At 34.2% G+C, this 27,223-nt stretch overlaps 1 protein-coding gene across 2 annotated transcripts in view; it reads left to right on the top strand.

Annotated features, from left to right (window-relative positions):
* Positions 1–482: 482 nt before the first annotated feature.
* The window catches only part of dnajb1a (DnaJ heat shock protein family (Hsp40) member B1a), a 260,604-nt gene continuing 233,863 nt past the window's right edge, over positions 483–27,223 (top strand). For both annotated transcript variants that reach the window (XM_073939337.1, XM_073939332.1), the window contains exons 1-2: positions 483–574; positions 1,545–1,617. The gene's annotated coding sequence lies outside the window, so the exon portion shown is untranslated. The remainder of the gene's footprint in view (positions 575–1,544; positions 1,618–27,223) is intronic.

The following is a 27,223-nucleotide window of genomic DNA, read 5'->3' as shown; positions in this document are numbered from 1 at the left end:
TCTCGTTAATGATACAACATATATAAATAAATAAAATAACAAAAATTAACAAAAAGTGTGTGTGTTTCTTTCTCTCTCGTGTGTTCTCGTCCCATCTCCATGTCGCCCCACCCTAATTGGACGTGCTGCGTGCGTGCGCTGTGATTGGTGCTTGGAGACCGCATCTTTTGAAAAGACGTTTCTGACTCCAAGTCCAAAATGATGTCATTCACATTAAAGGTCCTTAGGTTTGGTATCTTTGGGTAAAGCCAGTCATAAACATCTGACCATAATGCATCCACAAACATACAGGGATGGTGGGTTATTTCTGTGCCGTGTGTGTGTGTGTGTGCGTGTGTGTGTTTCTCTCGTCCTGTTCTAGTCCCGATTCCAGGTCGCCCCGCCCTAATTGGACGTGCTGCGTGCGTGCGTGCGCTGTGATTGGTGCTTGGAGATGCATTTTTTGAAAAGTCGTTTCTGACTCCTCTAACTGTTCCGCATCTCGGGTTTCTAGACCTCTCCGCCATTAGTTCGTCACTTTCAACGATCGCTGCTGATGCTTTCGAAGGAAAGATTCACTTCTGCTGGATGTAAAGTAAGCAAGTTTACAATTTCTTAATATTCACTTAAATTGTATGTATATTCCGTTTTGAATATACTTTTCAACCAAGAGAGAACGTCGAGGGGCGTCTTCTCATCGAACAATCAGATGTCTGCAGGGAACTTGCGACCTAATTAGAAAGATAAAATATATTTTCTTATATTACGAACGTTAACTGCTAACAGTAGTTGGTAGTAGTTAGGTGCCTATCCAATGTTTTTCCATTAATGTTCACATAAGTTAGCTGATGAGCTGCTCATGATGTGGGCCAGGTGCAATTGACTCAAGAGTTACGTTAACGGTAATTGTTAGCCGTAAATGAATCGATGAAAGCCATCTTTACATTATGTATCAGAACTTAAAGTAACATTGAATCAAAATCTGCTATTATATAGATTATAAACGTTAACTGAGACCCGTAAAAATAGTTAGGTGCCTATCAAATGATTGTCCACTAACATGAAACTAGTTCTACTGTGCCACATGTAACGTTAATTGACTCAATACAATTTAATAGATGATGGACATTTTGTTACAACTAAGAGTAATCCTGAATCAAAATCAGCCAATGTTTAAATTAAATGTGCGTTAATTGATAGTGATAATAATGGAAATGATAGCTAGGTGCCTATCAAATGCAAATAAAACGAGCAGCAACATAAACATAAACATTAAATATGTAACTTTAGTTCAATCATGTAAGTTAAGTATTTTTGTTTCAGATTATTGCTTTTTAATTCTTATTTTTGAAATTGCATCCATCACTTTGACAATAATAAATCTGTTTTTAATGACTGCATCTAATAGGAATAGGATATAATTTTCGTATTTAATTGAATAAAAATTATAAAAGCACAGTTAAACAAATATTAAGTCATGTTTTGTGGAATACTAATGAACAATCTTTTATTGTTTTGGCTGTGTAATCCCCTTATGTTTAACATGGTCTTTCTTGTCTCTTTAGGATGCAAACCAACAGCGTTGTCAAGCGACGTTTAGAGAACGGAAGATCACATTTCACTCATTTTTGGAAAGTGGTAAGATATAACAAACTTTCACATTGTTTGCATTAATATGTTTCTTTCTAAAAGTTATTTGTAATATTAATACAGGGCATCTGCAAATCTTTAAGTCTTAAAAAGTCTTAAATCTCATAGTATAGCAATAAGGCCTTAATTAGTCTTAAAAGGCCTTTTCAAAAATGGTCAGATACAAAAGAGAAAGTGATAAATGTAAGACATTTATGAGAAATAAAGCAACATATTTGATAGTTATCTATAGAAAGCTACTGATCAATGAAGCAAGATACCCTCTCTAGGCCACGTTTGTGAAAAAGGATCTTAGCATTTGCCCTACAAGCACACCGTCTGAACGTGTATTCAGTGCTGCTGGAAACATTGTAACCCCAATTAGGGCTTCGCTTAAAACGGACATGTCAACCTGTTAGTTTTTCTTGCAAAGAATTTAAAATATGAATAGAAAACAAAAGGTGGACAGTTAGTAACTTATGCAGTTTTTTTTAAACATCTGACTTGTTACTAGGCTTATATTTTGTTCTTATTCTTCTCATTAGTTACTATTTTTTATTAGTTTATTTTTTATTTTTATATTATTGGATGCAATAAAGGAAAAACATGCTCTTAATTATTCTTTATAATCTGATTCATTTATGCAATAAACCTATATTGTGCCGACAAGAACAAGCTCTAAATCCTAAAGTCTAAAGCAAGAGGAATTATGAATATGTCACTAAAACTAGTTGTTAATATTAATGATCATCAGAACGAACTGCGTTCGTATGAGAAATGTCGTCACAGTGTCGTGTCTGCGATCTTTTCTTGTTGAAGAACAGATAATCTATGTTATCGCCGTCTCTCATGTTTTTGTCACAGTGACGTGTTTGCAATCTTTTCTCATTGAAGAACAGATAATCCATGTTATCGCCGCCTCCCCACCCAGGTTTTCATCCTCAGTGTCCGCTTTTGTTTCTTGTCGCAACAAACAATAATGTATCACTATAGCAGGCGCGGCGCCAGGATGTCATAGCTGAGGGGGCATTTTAATCCCATTGCACTCAACCTGGTGACTGATTTTGGTCCCTCTATTTCTTTTCATTTAGGCTGCTTTCACACCTGTGAATCGATTCAGTTGTTCTGAAACAGAGATTACAAATATTACATTGTTGCTCTTTGCTCTTGGAGCGGTTCGCTTTCACGCTGCAAAGTTTCTAATCGGACCGAAAGAGCTAAAACAAGTCACATGCGAGTAAACTCCTCACATTGGTCAGAGTGTCAGGGTTTATTTTGCAGAATCCCGCTCAGCTGTCAGAAGAGGTGGTTTGGTGATGTTTGACAAGGTGCGCGCGTCATGTCTGAAGAGTGAGGAGAGATGCGTTGGGGAGGGGTGAGAAGGGTGCGCGACGTAGCCTATTTGAGGACCGAGAGGGAGACGCGAGATTACTGTGAGATTATTATTCGTTTGCGGGATCCGGAGACTCGCGAAACTTCCTGCCCTACTCATAATTCTCTTCATATAGTCGTATATCTATTACATATACATAAAACACAGTGATATAACCGCGCTCGGGTCATATCGCTTTCTCACTGCAATCAATCTGCTCCAGAGTTCGTTTCAATCGAGCCAAGACCACCTCATTCAAGCGATCTTGGAGAGATTGATTTGGCGCGGATACTAGAGCTATTGGTGATTTCACATATGCCAAACGAACTGTGCTAACTGGGCAAATGAGACAGGATCTGAAACAAAAGTGTAGGTGTGAAAGCACCCTTAGACTAATTATTCACTTATTTTTGACATTGCATTACTGCCTAAGTTACTGATGTAGTGGCAATTTTCTTTAAAGAGGCGCTCTCTGTGGTCAAGAAACAAAGTCTTACTCGGAATGTCTTTTTAAAGTTTTATTCTTTGCAAAGAAGGTCACAGTCATACAGCAACAACAGTTTCTGCAGAGTGAGACACAGAATTCAAGTGTGTTCACCCTTTTATCTGGTTTTTACTGCTTACAAGATCAAACCCTAATAATGCCCATTCTGACGACAGTTTCTACAGAATGAGACACTGAAGCAAAGTGTGTTGACTGTTCTATCTAGTTTGTACTGCTTGCAAGGTCAAATCCTAATAAGGCCCATTCTGTACGTGCATCAGGTGCTCCGCTGTTTCTGCTGTAAGTTTCCACTACACATGTTTATCTAAAAATGAATTTCCATTACACTGACCATTGATATACTGTTTATAGTTATAATAATAGGCTATGCACAGTGTCGCTATTACTGACTTTATTAATGAAGGTTAGCAACAATACAGTTTATTAACACGGATCATGGCTTCTGTGCCATGGTTTAAATTATATTTTATTCTCCTTATTTCTTTACGTTTTAATATCAATAACATTAATATTTAAAGTTTTAGGTAAAGACGTCAAACTATGCCCCCATATGCAAGCTAACCCACTCACTATATAATTAGTAAAAAAATCATAACCGAGTCATCACGCTTCATTACCACACCACTATCAGCGTTAGGAAAAAGTTAAATGTTACAATTTAATGTCATTTAAATAATGGTAGCTAAATATGTTACTTAGTCACATTTTAAGGCATTGGTGTAGCAAAAAACTGTTTAACCTAGATTCTCATGCAGCCTACATGCAGCGCATGTGAAAGGTTGATCCACTTACTCACGCACTATTCATTTATAACACTATAAACTTGACTCCGCAGGCTGATCATCTTTAAAATCAAGTCTTTTTTTAAGTGTCCTAACTTGAAAATGCTGCTGCTGCATGGGTGAATGCTACTTTCTTTACACAACTGTAAAAGTGCGCATTAGCAATGTCAAAATGAAAGCAAATATGTTTAAGGGTTCTGCGACATAATTTTATAGCTTAGTTTTAATCATATTGATGATAATAATAGATATAATAAGTTATAATATTAATTATAGTGTAGACTACTGTAAGACTTTTTATCAGGGTCCCCGCGGGGTCTTAAAAAGTATTATAAAGGCTTAAATTAAAAAATCAAAATTTATGGCTTTAAAAGGTCTTAAATTTGCTGTTCTAAGTCTTAAATATTTTTGCACAGGTCTTATTTTTCGATGTCCATGTAACGCTACATCTAATGCTCATTTAAATTCTTTTTGTTGTTGTTGCTAGGTTTTTGGGGTGTTGTAGTTCTTTATTTCACTAGTCCAATTGTGATTTGCTTGATTACAACTACAAAAAAGTCAACTTGCAATAGCCAATCAGCTTTCTGATATTAAACTCAGTGCGCGCGGCGAATGTGACGTCATCGCTGTGTTTGCGGAAGTTCGCTTTGAATGCGCGCGACATGATTTCGGCTGGCAGAGTATGCCGTTATTTCACTGACAAATGTCGCAAGTGCAGTTTTATAAGTCGGGAGCGATGTAATACGAGAGAGCGAATCTCTGCTTACGCGCCGGTTTCCTTTCTTTATGGACAAAACTGCTTGCGAGCTCTCAAAACACTGGCTGCTCACGTGCGAATGATCTGCTCTCGCTCCGTCGGTCTCCTTTCGTGCTTTTCCAGAGATGCTTCAGCATACTGTAGTATTAAGAATAGTGAACTGATAAAATGAAATACAGTGTAGTTTTATTACAGTAAAGTGTGGTGAATTGTAGAAAAATATACCCTATATTGTAAAAAAAAAACTAAAGCACTGGGTAGTTTGTTTTTAATACACTTGTTGTGTTACCATAGCAACTATAGTATTACCACAACAGAGTAATTGAAGTACTTTACTGTACTTCACAAAACACTGTACAGCAGAGACTAGTTCACTTTATTTTAGTGATAAAATGGGATTGATAGTGGAATTTATTTGAAGAGTGAATAGTACAGTAGGCTATAAAACCTAATCAAGTTTTTACCTATTTTCTATCACAGTTACATTTCTGCTTGCCAGAATGACCAATAATTATTGGCTAGAAATTGCAACAGCCATGGGAAAGGAGGAAAGTTTTTGTAAACTTTGGAAAAAACTCTTGAGAGATAAGTTTATTAAAACAAAAAAGAGGCCCCCAAAAACATCTTCAATGATAATGATTATCTTTTTATTCGTCTGATTTTACTGATTTTAGTTTTTTTTGGACCGCCCCATGTCATTAAAAAAAAAAGATCTCAATGGTGAACATGTCAAGTACAAAAGCCTTAATCCATTTCATGAGTTGTGCGATGCGGTGCCAGGTGAAAGTATAAATCTGCATTACGATGTTTGTTTTTTCTGTAGTTCAATGGTGCATTAAACCTGACTTTACTACTGTTCAATTTAAATAACTTTATTTTACCCCTAATTTTGTGCTTTTACATTTTCTCTCGCGTGTTTTTGATATTGCGATATAGGTCTATTAATATTATTAGGTCTATTTATAGGTAAATTTAATACTTTATGGTCTTAAAAAGGTCTTAAAAGGTCTTAAATTTGACATTATGATATCTGAAGAGACCCTGTTTATTAGGCTACTCTAATATTTATCCTAACTGAAAAAATAATATGAAAATGACTGGCGTTTGCGTACCTGCTAAAATAAATTTAACGGCTAATTTCTTTTGCATTTTTCCTATTTGGCCTCAAGAGAGTTGTGTAAGAATTAGTTAACCAAAATGTAATGAATTAGGCGGCTGGATCTTCATGCCATCCACTAGTCCAGTTTTCTGTCGAGCCTGTGGAGCACATCACCTGTTTGTTATATAACTTACTTTATCAGTTGACTATATTATTCATTCCTGGTAACATTTTAGAATAACTATCCGTTATAATTAGTTAATAGTTCATTAATAAACTGTTAGATAATGAGTTCTAAATGACTTGTTAAATAAAAGTTAATAGTTTGTTAATTATGTATAACTTTGCCTTATAGATAGCCAATGGATAACTTACAAGCTGTTAGTTAACCAGTTCTAAACAACTTGTTACTGTATTTTGATGATTTATAACTATAATACATTAGTAATAGATCATGAACAAGCTGTTAGTGAATTACTTACTAAAGACTTTGTTTATGTTATTGGTATTTTATTCTAGTTGCAACTATTCTTCATTTATTAACTGTTAGTAAACGAGGAATAGTTGCAAATTTAGAATAACATCCCAATAACATACTTAAGCTTATAACTAACACTTAACTAATATATTAACACACACTTTACAGATCAATTGTTCATAGTTTGTTAACCATCTACTAACACCAGTGAAACTTTGTAGAACAGCAAATGAATGGAACAAGTTCAAGCTACAGAAATTTTATGTGATATAAAATTTGATATAAGCTTTTCTGTGTGCTGTATTTTACCAAAGAAACTTCACAGATGAAATGTTTAACATTGTGTTTAATGTAAAGAAACACAGATACTGAGCCATCACATGGCAGAACAGCAGTTCACAAGAATTCAAATCCATGAGGTTTGGGCACTTATTGTGCTAAACGTGAAAATAAAATAAATAAAAATTATTTTATTAAAGTTCAACTAAAGTTTAACTGGTGTTGTTAGATGGTAAAGAAACTATGAACTATTGATCTGTAAAGTGTGAGTTAATATATTAGTTAAGTGTTAGTTATTAGCTTAAGTATGTTACTGGGACGTTATTCTAAAGTTGCACCTATTCCTCATTTACTAAGTTAATAAATGAAGAATAGTTGCAACTTTAGAATAACATCCCAATAACATATATAAACTGTTAACTGATACTTAACAAGTCTTGTTTATGACAGCTTGTTTATGATCTGTTACTAATTCATTATGTATAATTACAAACCCTAAAAATGCAGTTAACAAGTCATTCACAACTTGTTAATTAACAGCTTGTAAGTTATCTATTGGCTATCTATAAGACACAGTTATAAATAATTAACAACCTATTAACTTTTATTTAACAAGTTATTCTGAACTAATTAACTAACAGTTAGGGCTGTGCAATTAATCAAAAATCTGATTTCGATTTCGATTACGGCTTCTAACGATTATAAAAAACCATTAATCGAGATAAACGATTATTCCATTATTTACCGCCCCCTGTCCAGTTGTCCTCACTTGTTGCTCTTAAAAGCGTGAAAGACCGCATGATTGTGTGTGCGGCGTGCAGACAGTTAGAAGCATGCGGTCTGCACTTGGTTTCATTCCCACATTGTGACGAGCAGAGAGCACACACATCTAAAGTCATTAACGTGAGCGCTTTAATGTTCAAATAGGTGTCAAAACGTGGTGGTTCGTGATTATTCATATTAACCCTCATTTTGTAATAAACAAACGAATTTAGAATCAAAAGACACGTGAAAGCGAAACCATTAAAGTGACAGAGCACAATAGCTGCCGCCTGTTTTATCATGATTAATAAAACAACGAGAAAATCCCTCTTTGCTCTTGACTGAAGACTTTTGTAGCTAATGTGTTTTTCTTAGGGCGAAGATGCTAAAAGCACAGTTTGTTTAATATTTTTATTCAATTGTATTTATTTTTCTTTCCTTTGCAGGGAGGAAAATAATATATGCAGTTGAAGTCAGAATTATTAGCCCTCCTGAATATTAGCAACCTTTTCCCCCTAATTTCTGTTTAATGGAAAGAAGATTTCTGAACATAATAGTTTTAATCATTCATTTCTAATAACCGATTAATTTTATCTTTGCTATGATGACAGCTCATAATATTTTTGTAAATATTTTTTTAAATACAAACATTCAAATTCAAAATGTGATTCAAAAGCTTAATTAGGGTAATTAGGTAAGTCATTATATAACAGTTTCTTCTGCAGACAATCAAAAATATATATTGCCTAAAGGGGCTAATAATATTGACCTTAAAAGAGGTTTCAAAATATTTAAATTTGCCTTTATTCTAGCCAAAACGAAACAAATAAGCCTTTCTTCAGAAGAAAAATATTAGAGGAAATACTGTTAAAATTCGTTGCTCTGTTAAACATAATTTGGGAAATATTTATTTAAAAAAATTCTCAGGAGTGCTAATAATTTTGACTGAAATAATCGTGATTACAATTATGACCAAAATAATCGTTATTATGATTTTTCCCAAAATCGAGCAGCCCTACCAACAGTTTATTATTGGCCTATTAGCTAGTTATAATGGATAGTTAAAAATAATTAACAAACTATTAACTATTGTCTAATGAGTCAGTTATAACTCATTACTTTAAGTTTATTAATGAACTATTAACTAGTTATAACGGATAGTTATAAATTGAATAAATGGACAAATCCGCACACAAAGTGAGCCGCATATTATTTATCGTCTGTTCATTTTGTCTGTTCATTTCTTTTTCGCATGCATGCAGAGAAAGAAAAAAATCTACTTGTTACAAAAAGTGTATTATGTTCACTAATGTATAATACTACTACTAATAATAATATTTAGCTAATAATATATCCATAATGCTGGGACACGTGGTGCTGACTGGATATCTAGGTCAAAAGCAAAATTTTTACCTCTTGCACGGCATAGGCTAGCCTATAGTGTAGAAAAATGGGCTATAATTCACAACCTGGGGAAAGGGGTGAGCGATATGGAAAAATATCATATCAAGATTTTTTCTGGGGAAATCACAATTGCAGATTTTTTATCCCGATTCTTTTTCCAGGTAGGTTTTTAAAGGCTATTTTACAAATTACAAGGGTATTATACAACCAAAATAATGTCCTCATATAAAAATGTACTCTTCCATTGTATGTTTAAGAATATTTTAGGGCTCTGAACCAGTTCAAGAAACGGAAACTAAAAACAGAAACAAATGATTTTGCAGGAACAGAAAAAAGTTTTTTAATCGTTCTGAACCAAAATTATTAGTTAACCGGTTAATAACGTTATTTTATCGTTCTCTTCATTAAATGAATTTGGAAAACAAAAAGCATTTATTTAAAGCATGTGTACAAATGCAACGGTGACGCATACGTGAAATGCCCGCAAAACTGACGTCATAAGGCAGAGTCGTTTTTGATGCGATGAGCTTGTCCTAAAGGTTACCGAGAGCCTGCTCTTTTATGTTCATTGGTATGTTTTGGTTTAAGTTATTGCTATTAAAACTTGTATTCATACAAAATGAATTATTGATTTTCGATTGTTTTTAGATGGGTCTCCATAAAGAAAATGCTTTTGTTAATATTTCTCTTATGAAAAATCATCTGATAAATTCGATCTGTAATATTGAAGGATGAGGGGCAGATGATAAACATGACAGATAAAGTTTTGAATAATATGAAATATTATCAAACCACCCAAGCATTCTTCATTCTGAGAATTACAGTACTTAATAGCTTAGTCCTTATATATCTGAATATGCATTATGATCCACATGATCACAGTGAAATAAGGTAAGCGCTCGTTTGTATATAAACTATAAATATCTGGCAGTAATGGTTATTTATGCCAGTCTATAAAAAGATAAGATAGCTTGAAATGCTTTAATATTTTAGAGGAAGTATATAAAGCTTGCTTAAAGAGCACCTAGGTTACCCCTTTTTTCAGATTTTATACAAGTCTTTTGCGTCTCTAGAATGTGTATATAAAGTTTCAGATCAAAATACCCATCAGATTTTTCATTATACCTTTTACAAGATGCTGTTTTATACTGATTTCCAGCAGGGGGTGGTTTTGTCGTACTGCGCCTTTAAGACAAGTCTTTCCCGCCCACTATTTCTACATGCCTCCTCCGTCAGCTGCGTCAGACAACAGACAGACTAAAAGGAAGAAGGTCTCACGTAGCGTTTGTGAGGTACTACAGTAAGAACTAAACTTTACTAATCAGTATTGTGAAGTTGCATTGATGAGTCACACACAATATCGTTACAAAGTTAACGCGCGTGCCCGCGCACACAAACACACCGCAGATGACACACACACACACACACACACACACACACACACACACACACACACACACACACACACACACACACAGGCAGGCAGACAGACAGAGCGCGCTTAGCTTAGTTAAGGCTAACCTCAAAAAAGGACTGGGTGTGTTCATATCACCCCAGTATGACGGTCTATACACTATACCAACACACAGATCTGTCCAAACAGCTTGAAAAGTAGATTTTTTACCATAGGTGCCCTTTAACTAATGTTTGGTCTTAACTTGCTACCCATAAGTAGACTTTAGACTGCCCTACTTTTTGATTACTTAACCAGCGGATTAAAGGCAGCACCAGCTGACCTAAACAAGATCTGTGCATAACAGGGTTTTATGTGTCCCCAATATGCAAAGTTAAGAGAGTACACGACTCCATAAGGTAACGTAAACTAGCCTACACACATTTGATTATGTAATGTGTGAAATCAGAGACACGTCTCACTGCACAAAGCATAACTTGAATGTCCAACCTCGGTCATTGATAAGGTCTATGGGTTTTAAAGTGTTACCGACAATAAATCGATCATTGAGTAATCTTTAGCATCCCGAGTTTAATCACATGTAAAAGTAATGGCAATGTTGATAAAAGGCACACAAAATCTATAAATTAATCTATCCAAAACAGCTCTAGACTAACTTTTTGCCTTGGTGAGCCTTTTTTTTAAGGTTGTATAAAATTGTATACAATTTTATATTTATATAATGATAAATAAGGCAAGAATATGAGAATGATACTTTTTATTTTTTTAAAGCAACAAAAAATACCTTGTGGTAGTGCACTTGTTTAATAAAAATCTTTGTAATTGTAACATTCAACATGCAATAAAGTGCCATCAAAAAAATAAAATAAAACCGGCAAACCTTTTGTATTTACAAGTAAAATTAAGTTTTAAAATTAAGTAAAATTAAGTTACTAAGCCTATGCCTAAATCCAAAAAGCACTAAATAGTTTATATATTTATATATTACACTAATTAAATTAAATAACTATATATTACGCTAAATAACTAAAATAGGCTATGTAATCTTATTTTCTGATTAAAACAAAAGTAATTTAGCAATGCCGCACCACTGACATTGGAAACCACAGTGAGCACTTTTTCTGAAGTAATGCCTTTCATTTTTACACTTAATTACTGTGCGTTTAATGTTAAATAAATCAATAATGAATAGGCCTGTAAGTGTATCCTGCGTGAGTTTGTGTGTGTTTCCACCAACTGTCTTTCATTACTGAAGCAGCTCTCTTCCAAAACCGAAAGTTACTTCGTCTGTCTGGCAATATTTCGGCTTTCAATCGAATGAAAAACCAATATAGATATAGTCAAAATTTGCAGAAAGTGTGTAAAAAAGCAGCCACACGTTGAATCTGAGGTCTCATCTCGCTCTCGCTGTCATCTAGACATCGATACGTAGACTCCACATAAACGTCTAGTCGCGAAACTGAGGTCGGTACCAGCTGAAGCCCTTGCGAAATGTCAAAATACAGCTCTGAAATTAACAGGTAATTTCAGCCAAAAAGTATCAATATCTAAAAAATGCAGTCAGAGCCGATGTTATGTAGGCCTAGCTAGAAGGTGTTGCCTGAACGGCTATTTAATTTCTAATAAAATTAAAACCAAAATACACTTAATTGCATTTTTCGTTTAACCAAAATATACGGGAACGGAATAAAATCAAAAGGTGGCTAATTAGTAATTTGTTTTATTTTAACAAAAAGCATGCTTAGACTATTTAAGCTTAACGGCTATACAGTTTAGCCTACACACTGCAGGTCTAAAGTTCTGATGTGTTATGAATTACATGTTAGAGACATGCTATATATATATATATATTTTTTTTTTTTAAATATACGTTATAATCCACTACAAAGTAAAAAATATTTATTAATGGCTTATTGGCAGCATATAGTCTTTAAGCTTAAATAGGCTAAGTATGTTTTTCTATTAATATTAAAACAAATTACAAACTAGCCACTTTTTGATTTTATTTCGTTTCCATATATTTTTTTTAAACAAAAAATTCAATTAATTGTATTTTGGTTTTAATTTTATTAGAAATTAAATAGCTGTTTAAGCAACACCTTCTACATAACATTGGCTCTAATTGCATTTTTTATAGATATCCTACTGATTAGGATAGACTGTAGACTGTGGTTGACTGATCAAATAAAAAAACAAAAGACGGGGAGGAGCTAAATTCTGCCGCCGTCTTCTTATCAAATTTAAAGGGGACTGAGGTGATAATTTAGTGTACAGTTTATGAGCTAATCGCAAAAGTTTTAGGGGGGCTGAGTAGAAATATACAGCCCCCTAAAATAGGTCTAGCGACGTTCATGCTGCTCAGTAACCAAATACAGCACAATATTAATAAAAAACAATAGCCCATTTCTCTCTTTGGACTTAAAAATAAATAAAAAATTTATCATTTTACAATGTAAGTAAATGGCAGAGCAATGAAAAAAAATATGAATAAACATTCATTAAATGTTAATTTAAGCTATATACTTGCTAAGAATTTAAATAAACTGTTGTTATTATCTGTGTTTATACATACATTATCATTTTGATAATTTGTAATAATTTGTCAAACATATCATTTGTTTACATTGCACTAAAAGCTCAGTACAACTCTCATCACTGCAGCGTGAGATAATTTCTAATGTGCCTGCAGGGCTTGAGTGCGTCAGTCCGCTTGCAAGCTGTGACTGACTAAACCAATGAAACTTATCATGCTTTTTTGTTTTAAACAACAATTGCATGCATTTTGAACGTGTTTTAACAATTTCCAAGTGAAAAGAAAGCTATTTTGAGGAAGACAGAAAATTTGTTAGATTTGAGCTCTGGAGCTGTATTCTCTGTATATGCACACGTCTCCATTGGAAATAATGTACTTGTGTGCAGAAAAGACGCAATATGTCAACTGCTTGCTGCTATGGTTAATCCAATGTGCATGCGTATTGGCATAACTTTGTTTAGTTGCAGCAGCTTTTTTCCGTGCAACAGAAATGCGGCATTGAGAAGTCATTAATGATAAAAAGCAGGGTTAATAGTGGAATCAACTAATCATTGCATCCCTATTAATAAGATCAGTGCATTGTACAAAAGGGCTTTTCTACAAACATCCAAATGTTTTCAGCTGCTCGCGCCACTTGCTTGATGTCAGGTGACTCATGCTCTGTGCAGCCTTGATCTGCAGCTTCTGCTGTATTGATCAGACACACGTCACTTCACAACTAGAGCGGCTGTTTTTTGACTTAACTAAATTATTTTTGATGTCTTGGTCACACTATTTGGAGGGCCGGAACAAATTGCCTCGGGGGCCGGGTTCGGCCCGTGGGCTGCCAATTGAATAGCATTGCCCTATGGCGATACAACGATTTCTCTGAAAAAGTTGACCGTGGAGTAATTTTGATCGTCCACGATCAAATATCGTGTTATCGCACAGCCCTAGCCTGGGGTGCGATTCCCAAAACCATCGTTAGCCAACTAAGCAGTGGTGGTAAGAGTACAAAAAAATTGTACTCAATTACAAGTACTGTTACATTGCTGAAATTGTACTCAATTACAAGTAAAAGTACTGGTGTTAAAAAGTACTCAAGTAAAAGTACAAATTACTCTTCGTAAAAACTACTCAAATTACAAAATTACAAATTACTTTTTTAGCTTGGCGATATTGGTGGAATTATCCATAAATGCGGAGTCAGACAAGATTCAGGCAGTAAAACACATTTTACATAACACATTTAAAGATACTATAAACACTTTTAAAACTGTGTAAACAGCATTAATTATAGATTATAATTATAGAGCACCTATAGAGGAAACCCACGCCAACATGGGGAGAACATGCAAACTCCACACAGAAACACCAACTCACTCAGCCAGGGCTTGAACCAACAAAGTTTTTGCTTTGAGGCGATAGCAATACCCACTGCACACCATGATTATTTTACAAAAACAATGTTTTGCTATTTTGAGTATAAAGATAACAGAAATATGCACAAATGCATGACTTTTAATCATTTCAAATGATGCCTTTCTATCTGTACGATCAATAGATGATTTAATAAATAAAAAAAAAACACTTGCCAATTTTGGAGAAACTTTGTTAATTACCTAATTCGCGAACTGAACCGTCAGAAACCACAGAACAACACTGCCTAGTGCCTAAACATATTATTAATAAATTAAATATCACACAAATTAAGTTGTCTTCTTACCATAATGTTTTTTTTTTCAGATTATAGACTGAAGTCTTGTAAAAAAAAAAAGGGTTTCTGCAGATATCATAATGTCAAATGTAAGACTTTTTAAGACTACGTCATATCTTTAATATTGTTCAAGATTTTAAAAATAATTATTTTTCATTATTTTATAATTTATTATGATTACAAAGTTGGGTAACGGGTGGGGCAGTGGGTAGCACTCTCGACTCAAGGCAAAATGGTCGCTGGTTCAAGCCTTGGCAGGGTCAGTTGGCATTTCTGTGTGGAGTTTGCATGTTCTCCCCGTGTTGCGTGGGTTTGCTCAAGATGCTCCGGTTTTCCCCACAGTCTAAACACATGCATTTTAGGTGAATTAGGTAAGCTAAATTGTCTGCTGTTGTAAATGAGAATGGGTTGCAGCTGGAAGGGCATCCGCTGTGTAAAACAATTGCTGGATAAATTGGCGGTTCATTCCGCTGTGGCGACCCCAGATTAATAAAGGAACTAAGCCAAAAAGAAAATTAATGATTATAAAGTTTTATAACTATTCACGATTTTTTAAATCAAAGTTTGATGCATCACTCACTTTTGTTTATATCTCGGACAGTTCTACCTATTAAAGTTAAATTTCAATGACAACAGAACATGGGTTACTCTACAATTATTTTTTTTATTCTGGCAAGAATAATAGCAAAAAAAACAAAAACATTTTTTGCCCACTCAACAATTGACACATTATTGTCTGGCTAGTTTCTGTCCTCTACTAATGAGCTGAAAAGGCAATAATGGTCTAACAATCCTGTCCATCATCACCAATAAAGCCTAGAAATTGGGCATCAGTTTACTGTAAGTCGATGGGTTCATATATTATTGTCCAGTTATTAAATACCTAATTTGTTACTTAATTTTTGTTACATTGCTTTAACTTCAAAATGATACATCAGTGTAAAACCTATAAATGGTGGAAAAACATATTCTGTAATCTTAAAACCACCTGGGTCTCCACTTTTGCCATGGCCTCTTTTTTGTTGTAACAAACTAATCCCCCAGGTTTTTCCAAACTTTAACAAAACACTTCCTTTCCATGGCTGTTGCAATTTCTAGCCAAGAATTATTGGTCATCTGGTTATCTTTATGCTGATCACGCATGGTCGGATATTTAAGATGTCTGTACAGTCGTACTGTTACAGACAAAATCTCTTCAAAGCGATTCAAATTCAACTCAAATCAAGCGCGGCGCCGCGCGAACTGTTCACCCGAAATCATGTCGCGCGCATCCAAAGTGAACCTTCGCAAACACGGCGATGACGTCACATTCGCCGCGCGCACTGAGCTATTGCATGCTGGTATTATTTGTAGTTTTAATACTGCAAATCACAATAGGACTAGTGAAATAAAGAACTACACCACCACGAAACCAAGCAACAACAAAAAAATTATTTAAATGAGCATTAGGAGTAGCGTTACATGGACATCGGAAAAATAAGACCTGTGCAAACGTATTTCAGACCTAGAACAGCGAATTTAGGACTTTCTAAGGCCTAAAATTAAGATGTTTATATTTTAGACATTTTAAGACCCCACGGAAACCCTGTGTAAGCCGGATGGCACAGCAGAGGGCAGGTTTCATCCACTTATTTTTTGCGCTTTTTGGATATGCACATAAAAACGATAGATGGAAACGCTATAATGCGCATATATTTTGAACATGTGTGTGAATGGACAAACCAGCAGGCTAAGCACATTGTAAAACATCTTTAGTGTTGTTTTGGTCATTCTAAACCGCCTCAACCATTTCAGTATTATATTATATTAATAATGACCTCCAGAATTGTCAAGAGTGCCTGCACTCCGTGTCTCACGTCTTCAAACGCCAGCGCGCGTTCACTGCGTGCAGGATTGCCTTCTGATGCGCAAGTCACTTATTAAATGAAGATAATTTATTCATGCAGCTGCTCCTACTGATGCAAATTCTGTTTTTACTTTTGATATTTGTCGCCAGGTAATCAGAAGGTGGCAATTTTGTTCTCTTTGACTTGATGGACAGAAAAGCTGCTTTATTTGCTGTCTTTTATGCGATATTCCAGTTTTGAACATACATTTAATTAGCATTTTAGATGATAACATAGCTATTCACATCAGCGCATCTATCCCCTTTCTTCCCTATATACCTGTAGGTGAACAGCTCCTCCGGGTGTGGCCATGCATTCATCCTCTGCTATTTCTTCCTCATTTCTTCTGTCTTAAATCTCCATATGTCAATTGATAACTTTGTGACTGTATGATGACGTTCACGTAAATCTGCAGTAGCCTGAACTTGTTTTCGGTTCAAATAATGTACCAGGCTTTTCATTGGTCCGTTAAGATCAGCTTTTTTTATTGGCTACCGAAATGCTGGTCAGTGCGTGGCTGAAATATTAATTTATTTACAGTACTCTGTAACGAATTGTGATTTTAAAAGTAACGAAGTAGATTGCTCAGCTTAATTTGTACTCAAGTACAAGTAAAATTACAGGCTTAAAATTCTACTCATGAAAGTACAATTACACCAAAAATGTACTTAATTACAGTAACGTGAGTAGTTGTAATTCGTTACTCCCACCACTGCAACTAAGGTAGCAAGTACCGTCGTTCCAAACATAGTTAATTGATTTGCCGTTTCCCAAAACCATCGTTTCAACGAACATTCGCACACTGCGTCACAAACTTGTGCACTTGCAATCAGGGCTTAAAAACGAAAAAAAAAAATCCAATTGGTTCACTCAGGGGAGAATTGATAATTTTTCGTTTCTGTTCTCGCGTTCATATTATACAATAAATAGCCTTTAAAACGCGCACTTGGCAGCGCACTCAACTCACACAGGAGAATACTGGACTAGTGGATGACATAAGCGATCAGCTTAATTCATTACATGTTTTGGTTAACTAATTCTTTATATACAACTCTCTTGAGCTCTAAAGGGGAAAAAACGCAGAAGAACTTGCCGTTGAATTAGTTTGAGCAAAAACGCAACTGCCAGTAATCTTCACATTAGTTTTTCAGTTATGTAGCCTAGTAAAAATGTTTAGTACACTGCACAGTGCAATTATTATTTAAATTTATTAAATCCATTATTATTATTATTATTATTAAAATTGACAAAACGCAGAACCCTTTTGAATGTGTGCCTTCATTTTGACATGCTAAAGCAAACTTTTACAGTTTTGCAAAGAAACATCCCATTATGCAGCAGCAGTCAAGTTAGAACACTTAAAAATGCCTTTTGCGTTTAAAGATGAACGGCCTGCGAAGTCAAACTTACATTGTTATAAATGAAATAAGTATAGTGCGTGAGTAAGTGGACTTGCCGCGGATCCACCTCTCCCACGCACTGCAGGCTGAATGATTATCTTTTAAAAATATGTCATTTAGGCTATTCTGCTATTTGCTCATGCAAAACTAAACACCAGAAAATATACTGTAGGTCTATATTAAGAGCTAAAAGTAAGCATCAGGGCTTAAAAATAAATAAATAAATAAATTTAAAAATCCAATCGGTTCATCTCCCTCTGAGATATTAGTTCAATTATGTGCTGTAGGCTATTGACCAACACCCCTGTATACAGTTTAAACACTGCAGGTCTACAGTTCTAATGTGTTATGAATTACATGTTTTAAATGACAGTGAGACGTGCTATATTTAGTTTTTAATATAAAATATACATTATAATCCAGTACAAAGTAAAATAATATTTATTAATAGCCTATTGGCAGCGTATAGCTGTTAAGCTTATAGTCTAAGCATTTATTTTTTATTAATATAAAAAAAAATTACAAACTAGCCACCTTTTGATTTTATTCCGTTTTCGTAGATTTTTATCAAATGAAAAAATGCAATGAGTTTACGTTACCTTATGGAGTCGTGCACTGTCTTTGACTTTTGCATATTGGGGACACATAAAAAGCACAGATCTTGTTTATGTCCGCTGAATGTGCGTTAATCTGCGGGTCAAGTAATCAAAAAGTAGGCTATATGACGTTTAATTATTGGCAGGTTAATAAGACCAAACATTGGTTGTGCAAACTTTATTACTTCCTCTTAAATAATAACGTTTTTCAAGCTATATTTTTATAGACTGGCAAAGGCCCAAATACGCATCACGGCCAGACATTTAGTTCATAATAAAAAAAAGAAAATAAAAAAAAAGAGCGCTTGCCTCATTCGACTATGATCATTATGGATATTCGGTTAATGCTTCAGTAGCCTTGTAAATAATGTATTTTATTAATGGATTGTTTATGAGGACTAAGCTAATAAATACTGTAATTATCCGAAAGGAAAATGAGTGGAATTGAGTGGTTTGATAATATATCATATCAATCAAAACTTTATCTATCATGTTTATGATCTGCCCCTCATCCTTCAATATTACAGATTAATTTATCAGATGATGATTCTCTTGTCATAAGAGAAATATTAAACAAAAGCATTTTCTTTATGGAGACACATCTAAAAACAATCGACAATCATTAATTTATTTAGTATAAATACAAGTTTTAGTAACAATAACTTAAACCAAAACATACCTTTGTACATGAAAGAGCAGTCTCTCGATAACCTTTAAGACAAGCTCGTCGCATCAGAAATGACTCTCGCTTATGATGTCTGCTTTGCAGGAATTTTACGTTGTATGCGTCACCTTCGCATTTGTACACATGATTTAAATAATTGCTTTTTGTCTCCTAAATTAATATAATAAAGAGAACGATAAAATAACGTTATTAACCGGTTGACTGGAAACGTTTCTTTTCAGAACAATTAAAGTTTACATTTTTTTTCGATTTTCGTTTCTGTTCCTGAAAAATGTCAATCATTTCCATTTTCGTTTCCGTTCCTTAAACCAGTTCGGAGCCTTGATTGCAACTACACAATTGGAGCTGTAAAAAAAAGTTCCTGGCTGTCTTCTATTCCCACTTATCCCCCTATGCCCCAAGGTTATTATAGTTAACGAAAACTAACGAAAACTAAAATGTAAAATAATTGTCGTTAACTAAAATAAAAATAAAAACGAGAGTTTTTCAAAAAACTAGAACTAAGTGAAACAGTATTATATACAACAAAATCTAACTGAAACTAACTAAAATTATAGCAAAACCCTCTTTAGTATTCGTATTTGTAACTGTATGTAATACATAATTTTACTGTAAGCCTTTTAGAAGTAAATATATTCCGCGCTGCAGGTGTTTGTGTTTGACCCTTTCGCACTTCAAAGACTTCTGCTGCCACTGGCCAGACCGAGCCGGTTCTTCTCTAGTCATCCTCGCTGTTACTCCAACGACAAAAACAACAAATGGACATGACAGCAGCACGGTGACAGCATTAAATACAGAGACTTAAAACTATTACTTTAACACATTTGTGCCCAATAATGAGTTTTATTTCTGTATCGCGATCGCGAACAAATCTTTTTAACCGGATCTTCTAAGTTAATGGTTCTCAAACTTTTTTCACCAAGTACCACCTAAGAAAAAATTGTCTCTCCAAGTACCACTATAATGACCAGTATTAAAAAATAGCTTTGAAGGCCTAATTAAGCAGCTACAGCTGTGCACAGTTTAATTCCTGTTATTAAGAATATGTATTATTGTCAGTCACTTTAAACATTTTAAATAGTCTGAACATTAACTGTGCTAGCAAATAATAAAAAAAAAAGTTTAAATATGAATGTTCTTTTAAAAGTTCATTAAAAAATGGCACTGTTCTTAAAAAGTAAAAAGAAAACTGCCGTACTTAAACCTAAAGTGTTCATTGTAGCCTATTCATCAAAAGCTGGAAATGTTGCTTGGACCTCATAAATATATGTCATATTCATACACTTTCTGACAAATCTTGAAAAATTGTTAAATGTACATATGACAGGGTTATACTAGTTTTGGATTTTTCATTAGTTTTAGTTTCTATTTTGTTTTGACTTTTTGTTTTCAAATTCAAATATATTTAAAAATTTTTTTTCAATATTTAAATTTTAAATTTTAAAATTTTCAATATATTTTAAAAAGTCTTAGTTTTAGTTTAGTTTTTATTAGTTTCATTATTAGTTTCAGTTTTTTTTTCTAAATAAAGACATTTGTTGGGTGCAAGATTCAAAGTCAACAGAATAAATATTGTATATTAAAAACTCAGTCATACATTTTTTGAAACATGTATTCATAGAACACATGAACACTATCATCTACCACAACCATCTACCCATCCTCAAATTCAAATACAACAGCCCACAAGATAGCAGTATTAAGTACAATATGTGTGCAAGGCTGCTTAGTTTAGACAAAGTAGTGATGGGCAGGGCCAGATTTTTTTCAAAGTGTGCTTTAAATGCTTTTAAAATAAGTTAAATCTTTGTAGACTAGAAATATATGTACTGTATCATTTATTTTAAAAATGTGGGCAATGCATTATTGATTAACTTTATTTAACAAATATTATATTAATCTTATTTTTTAATTCAACTATGGGGTGCGGCCTATAGGGGGCCTACAAGACATTGTGCCCAGGGGCTTCTGAATTATTAATCTGGTGATGGTAAATTCAGATTTTTAACGCGGATGTTAGGACTCTAATCAGTGTTAGTTCAATGTTAGGACATTATGTAGTCAGCAATAGTAATTTTAGTCAGTTAAAACATCACCATGATCTGAAAAATGTCTTACAGTAAAGTTTTGCAACCCACTGAAAAATGATTCACTTATTTAAATTCCATTATGATTGTCTGTTAAAAATAAACTTACTTTTTCACCAGATCCTCTCATTTAAGCCCTCGGTGTACCCACACTGCAGTTGCTCCAGGTCAGTTCAGTCACACAGCAGGCTGTACTATTTGTGTTTGGTTCACTGAATCCCACATGTGCAGTATTATCGGTTCACCGCTTCACAATGTAATGTTACTGTTTTAATAACTGCATGAGAGTATATATTGAATTATTTAGAGTCAGAGGGGGTATTAGGCTTGTTTTAAAGTAAGTAGTTGGTGATTGGTTCAAATGATTCAGTTCGATTTGGTGAACTAGTCCAACCGGTTCACTTAGAACAGTGGTTCTCAAATAGTGGTACGCGGAGGAATCGTCAAATAATGAAATAAACAATTAACACTTTTAATCCTTTGATGCGTACTATAACATCAATGTGATCTGCATTGGCTGTTTTGTGAAGCGCAAGATCACAGCGCTGTGCTTAGAGTGTTTATTTTAGTGCATTGTGTCATAAGCTGCTGAAAATCAGTTCCCAAAGTTTAAGAATCGATTCTAAAGCGTGATTTGACTGACATGAAAAGTGGCCAATCACAGTCGACCTTGTCAAGTTTTGCGTGAAACGTAAGGGCGGGACAAAGTCTTTCTGAGTTGCAGAGACAGAAAAAACAACTTAAAAACAAATATGTTTTGTTGCAATAATGCTTCTCGAATGTTTTTACTATAGAGATGTCTAGCAGAGTAATTAAACCGCAGACATATTTCCTGCCTATTTGATGATCTACATACACGTTTCGCTCTCTGACAGAGAGTCGACTCGCCTCTGACCTGTCACTCTAAACACAGTATGAATGGCGGCACATGAATGGAGGTATTGCGCAATTACTCATTTCTGCAAATGTGGCAAAGGCTTTATTGTAACACGAGAGCCCATTCATGTACGCAAATTGCTAAAACAGATATGCGAGCTCTTAAATAGGCTTTTTTCAAATTAACTGCAAGTGCTCTTCTGATCGCGTGTGGGCTCAGATTGAATACAATCGCGATCTGTTCACTATTAAAAGAGACATTACTTATCTTTGCTCCTAGACTAAATTTAGTCAAAAGTATTCAAAGCTATCAAGTAGGGCTATGCAATTAATCGAAAATCCGATTTCGATTATGGCTTCTAACGATTATGAAAAACCTTTAATCGAGATAAACGATTATTGCATCATATACCAAAAGCGCGAAAGACCACGTGCTTATGTTTGTGTGCAACACGCGCACACGCATAAGCACGCGGTCAGCATTCGGTCTCATTCGCACACTGAGACGAGCAGAGGAGCGCAGACATATAAAGTACTCTTAACATGAGCGCTTTAATGGTCAAATAGGTGTCAAAACGTGGTGATTAGTGAATATTCATATTAACCCTCATTTGCTTAATAAACAAACGAGTTGAGAATCAAAAGACACGTGAAAGAGAAACCATTAAAGTGTTTTATCATTAATCAAACGACGAGAACATCCCTCACTGCTCTTGACTGAAGGATTTTTTTAGCTAAAGTGTTTTCTTAGATGTTTTTCAAAATACAAGCATTCAAATTAAAGTGCAATTCAAAGGCTTAATTAGAGTAATTAGATAAGTCATTGTATAACAGTAGTTTCTTCTGCAGACAATCAAAACATATATTGCTTAAGGGGACTAATAATATTGACCTTAAAATGGGTTTCAAGATATTTAAACCTGCTTTTATTCAAGCTAAAATAAAACAAATAAGACTTTCTCCAGAAGACAAAAAAATATTAGATGAAATACTGTTAAAATTCCTTGCTCTGTTTAACATAATTTGGAAAATAGTTATTTAAAAAAAACAAAATTCTCAGGAGCGCTAATAATGTTGACTTCAACTGATAATCGTTTTGAATAATTGTGATTACAATTATGACCAAAATAATCGTGATTATGATTTTTTCCAAAAACGAGCAGCCCTACTATCAAGTATTTAGAATAAGACTGATGCATGATCGATGACAATGCTAATGGTCTTATTTGGCTGTATTGTTAAGTGAAACTTACTTTTAGCAAAAGTGGAACTTTTTTATTTCTTTACGACAAAAGAACTTTGCTGGAAATGTTTCTGGGTGAGGTATTTGTGTGATTTATACATTTAGCTGTATTCTGATCTGTCTTAAAGCATTACAGGTCAAAGCAATCCATTGTTACTTATTGTTTATTTATCAAAATTAACAATAAGGCTCTTAAAGCACTGCTTTGATAAATGTATTGTAGACATATTTCAAATACCTCAAGTAAAATGAAGTCATTTGTTATATTTTTTTACTGATAGTGTACTTGTATTTTTTGTGAAGTTTGTATTTTAGTTTAAGACCAAGTGTAAAATAAAATGTGATGTACAACTATTTAAGAAACAAAATTGCCATATTGTAAAGAAAAATAGTGTAAAATTTGTAAATAAAAGGCTAAATTTAAATCTTTTCACTGTATACTTAAATTAAACCTTTCAAAGCTTGAAAATATTGTTTAGTTTTAGTTTGTTGTAGTTTTACCAGTGCTATTGAAAAAGATTAATTGTCATGAAAGGAAAAATCGACCGCACTTCCTTTGTTAGTGCAAATTCCTATACATGTAGCTTTGAGATTTAAGCAATTAAACCATTCAATCAGGTTTACACTTAAAAAAGTGATTTCATAATGAAAATTAGATATTTTTTTTTTCAAAAGTAACCAACTAGTACTTTTTAAAAGAGTACTTTGTACTTTTACCTAATATTATTATTATTTACTAAAGTTTGTGTTATTCTAGCAGTGTAATAGTACTTTAACTTGAGTACAAAAAACATTTCACAAGCATTTAGTGCAGGTTTATTATATTATTAATATGTGATTAATAAACATTATTATTATTATTGTTATTATTATTACCATTATTAAGGGTTTTTATTTGTATCAATTCCTATGCAATGTTTTATGGGTTGTTGAGAATACATTTCAGGTCTTCAATACAAGCATGTCAGTCTTGAAAATAAAAAATAGGTGCTGTAAAAAATGCTTAAAAGTCCTTGATTTTCATTAGGCTGTGCCTGTATGAACACAGTAAAAATCTTAAGAGTAAAATTTACTCAGTTCAGAGAACATTTGGTTCCTCTCTAAATTGAGTAAAGTTTACTCAGCAGCAGAGTTGAAGTTAATGAGACAATGATGGGGTTAATTAAGTGATGATTGAGGACAGATGATGGACACCTGCTGTTAATAAGCAGAAACAGAAGAGAAACACAAAACTAAATTACCTTCAGTCACAGTCGTAGATGAAATAAACTGAAATAAAACACATGGAATCTCTCAAAATCTCAGCAAAGGATCATTAAGTAACTCCACAAACAGCAGCTTTACTTATTAACAACCTGTTTGGCCTTATTTCTGCCACACTCTATAAAATTCCATATAGTGATAATATTAAGAATTAACTTTTTTTACAACAACAACATAAAAAAAAAAAAAAAAACACTTTTTGTGTTTAAGCTGTCACCGTTGAGGAGAACAGTAGCTGCTTTACTTGGACTCTGACTCAATTTCTAATGATAGTTTCTCTTTGTTTGCCAAATAGTGTATTGTGGCAAATATTATATAAAGAGATCAGTTAGGGTCTGGATAATTGAATCTGTGGTGGTTTAATCACTGGTCAAATTGGTAAAATTAGTTTTGACCTATTAAGTTTAAATAATGTTGTATCACAAAAGGAGCACTGTATTAAGAAACGGAGCTCACAAATACTTTTATCAGATCATGAACCGTTTAAGACCCACAGACATAAAGAATCAGCGTATGCTTCTCATCTATGGTGAGTTTTTTTTTTTTTTTTTCCTACAGTGCATGCTGGGAACTATGGATGATTGTCATGACTGCAGCCCAAAAACAAAATTTCTAACCACTGTTGAGATAGATACGCTAATTATTGATGTCTGTGTCTCGAAAGTTATTCAGATGCTCAATGTATTTTAATATAACACCACAGCTGAGATCCATTCTCTTGAAAAACACTGAATTTTGTTTCTTATATGATAAATCATCATCTAAATATAATTTCTTGTACAGTTACCCTTATCAAGAGTAAGAATCAATACAGGAGTAGTCAACTTTATCACATTTGCTCTCTTTATACTGTCATTGCAAGTAATGAAAAATTAACATTAGAAATCGAGTCCAAGTAAATCAACCACTTGTCTCCCCGATGGTGACATCAGGCAAAAAAAAAAAGTTTTTTTTTGTAAAATGTAAATAACTAAAATGTAGTGATGTGACGTTGTGCGCCGAGGCTTCGAAGCATGTATCAAAAAAACGATACATCTCGCAGTGAAGCAGTGTACCGGAGCTTGATTCGTTTTGCCATCATCACGTGATCAGTGACGTCCGAAGCTTCATTTTCGCCTATACCCACGTGACTGCTTCAAATTTTGATTCAAAGGTTTAAACACCCTTATAGTAAAGTGTATAGCGAGAGAATTGGCGTCTATTACATACATTTGTACTGTTTCAAAGCACTGCACCAGTCCCACACACCAGTAATTAAACTAAAATACAATAGTAATTTTTAGTAAAAAGGTTTTGAACCATACTAAAGTGTATTAGCGTATTTTTTTTTACAACTATCTTTAAAGAAAACCACCGCATATCGTAGTGTTGTCTTTAACAGAGACCATCTGGCGAACGCATCCTTATAGTATCAATCACATGGTGTCCTTCTAGAGCACTCGCCTCCCACACAGGAATCGCTGGTTTGATCCCTGCTTGGAGCAGGGCTAATTGTATTATAATAAACTTTTGATTACCTTGGATTTTACCACAGTCATCAGTTGTGTAATGTAATATATCTTGTGTAAAAACTACAGTAATTGAGTAATTTGTTTATATTGCTGTTGTTGTATTAGTACATGAATGAGTTGGTCAGTTGTGAACATTTGACATTATGGCAACACAGTGCTTTCCCACACTTTCACCAGAAGAGGTCCTCATCGAGCTCTGATTTAGAAAGCTTCAAGTAACGAACCTTTTTCCGATACAATTGAGTCGAGCGCTTCACTGGTTCAGAAAGCTTCATTTCACCATCACTACTAAAACGGTTAATTCTCAATAAGTCTCATATGGACTTTTGTGAACATCTGATAGAAATAAAGTCAATCAGGTAACCAATGAGCGAAGCTGCTGCTGCTTCTCTTCTGTTTCTGCTTTTTAACAGCAGGTGTTCATCATCAGTGCTTAATCATCACTTAATTAACCCCATCATTGTTTCATTAACTTTATCTCTGCTTATGAGTAAATTTTGCCCAATTTAGAGAGGAACCAAATGTTCTCTGAACTGAGTAAATTTTACTCTGAAGATTTTACTGTGTATGCGCTGCTCAGGCACTGCTTTCGCTTGCGGTCTGAAACAGGCGTTACACGCAACTTTTGTAAAGACAGTTGCTGTGTAAGAATCATTGCTTGTAAAATACGCTTTAGAATGCTTAGTTTAAGCAAATTGGACGAACGTGATCACACGTGTAGATCTGAAGAGTGTCGCTCTCGTTCACCAAAAACCAGGCTAAATGCGCTGTACTAGGTCGTGTGCGTCTGTTCCCTAGCGACAATAACAAACGCCTGATATCGCCTGTTCGTATTTCTCAAAGTTGTTCAGAATTAAATGTTTAGTGATGGTGTGACACAATGCCTATGTGTGTCTTTTTTTATGCACCCCTTTGTTGCTTTTTACATTTTTGCCGCAGCACTGAAATTAGGCACCGAAATTCATACGCTGATTTAATACCGGTACA

Source organism: Danio rerio, chromosome 3, assembly GCF_049306965.1.
Source record: "Danio rerio strain Tuebingen ecotype United States chromosome 3, GRCz12tu, whole genome shotgun sequence".
Classification (NCBI taxonomy): Eukaryota; Metazoa; Chordata; class Actinopteri; order Cypriniformes; family Danionidae; genus Danio; species Danio rerio.
This window is presented reverse-complemented; position numbering and strand designations above follow the sequence as displayed.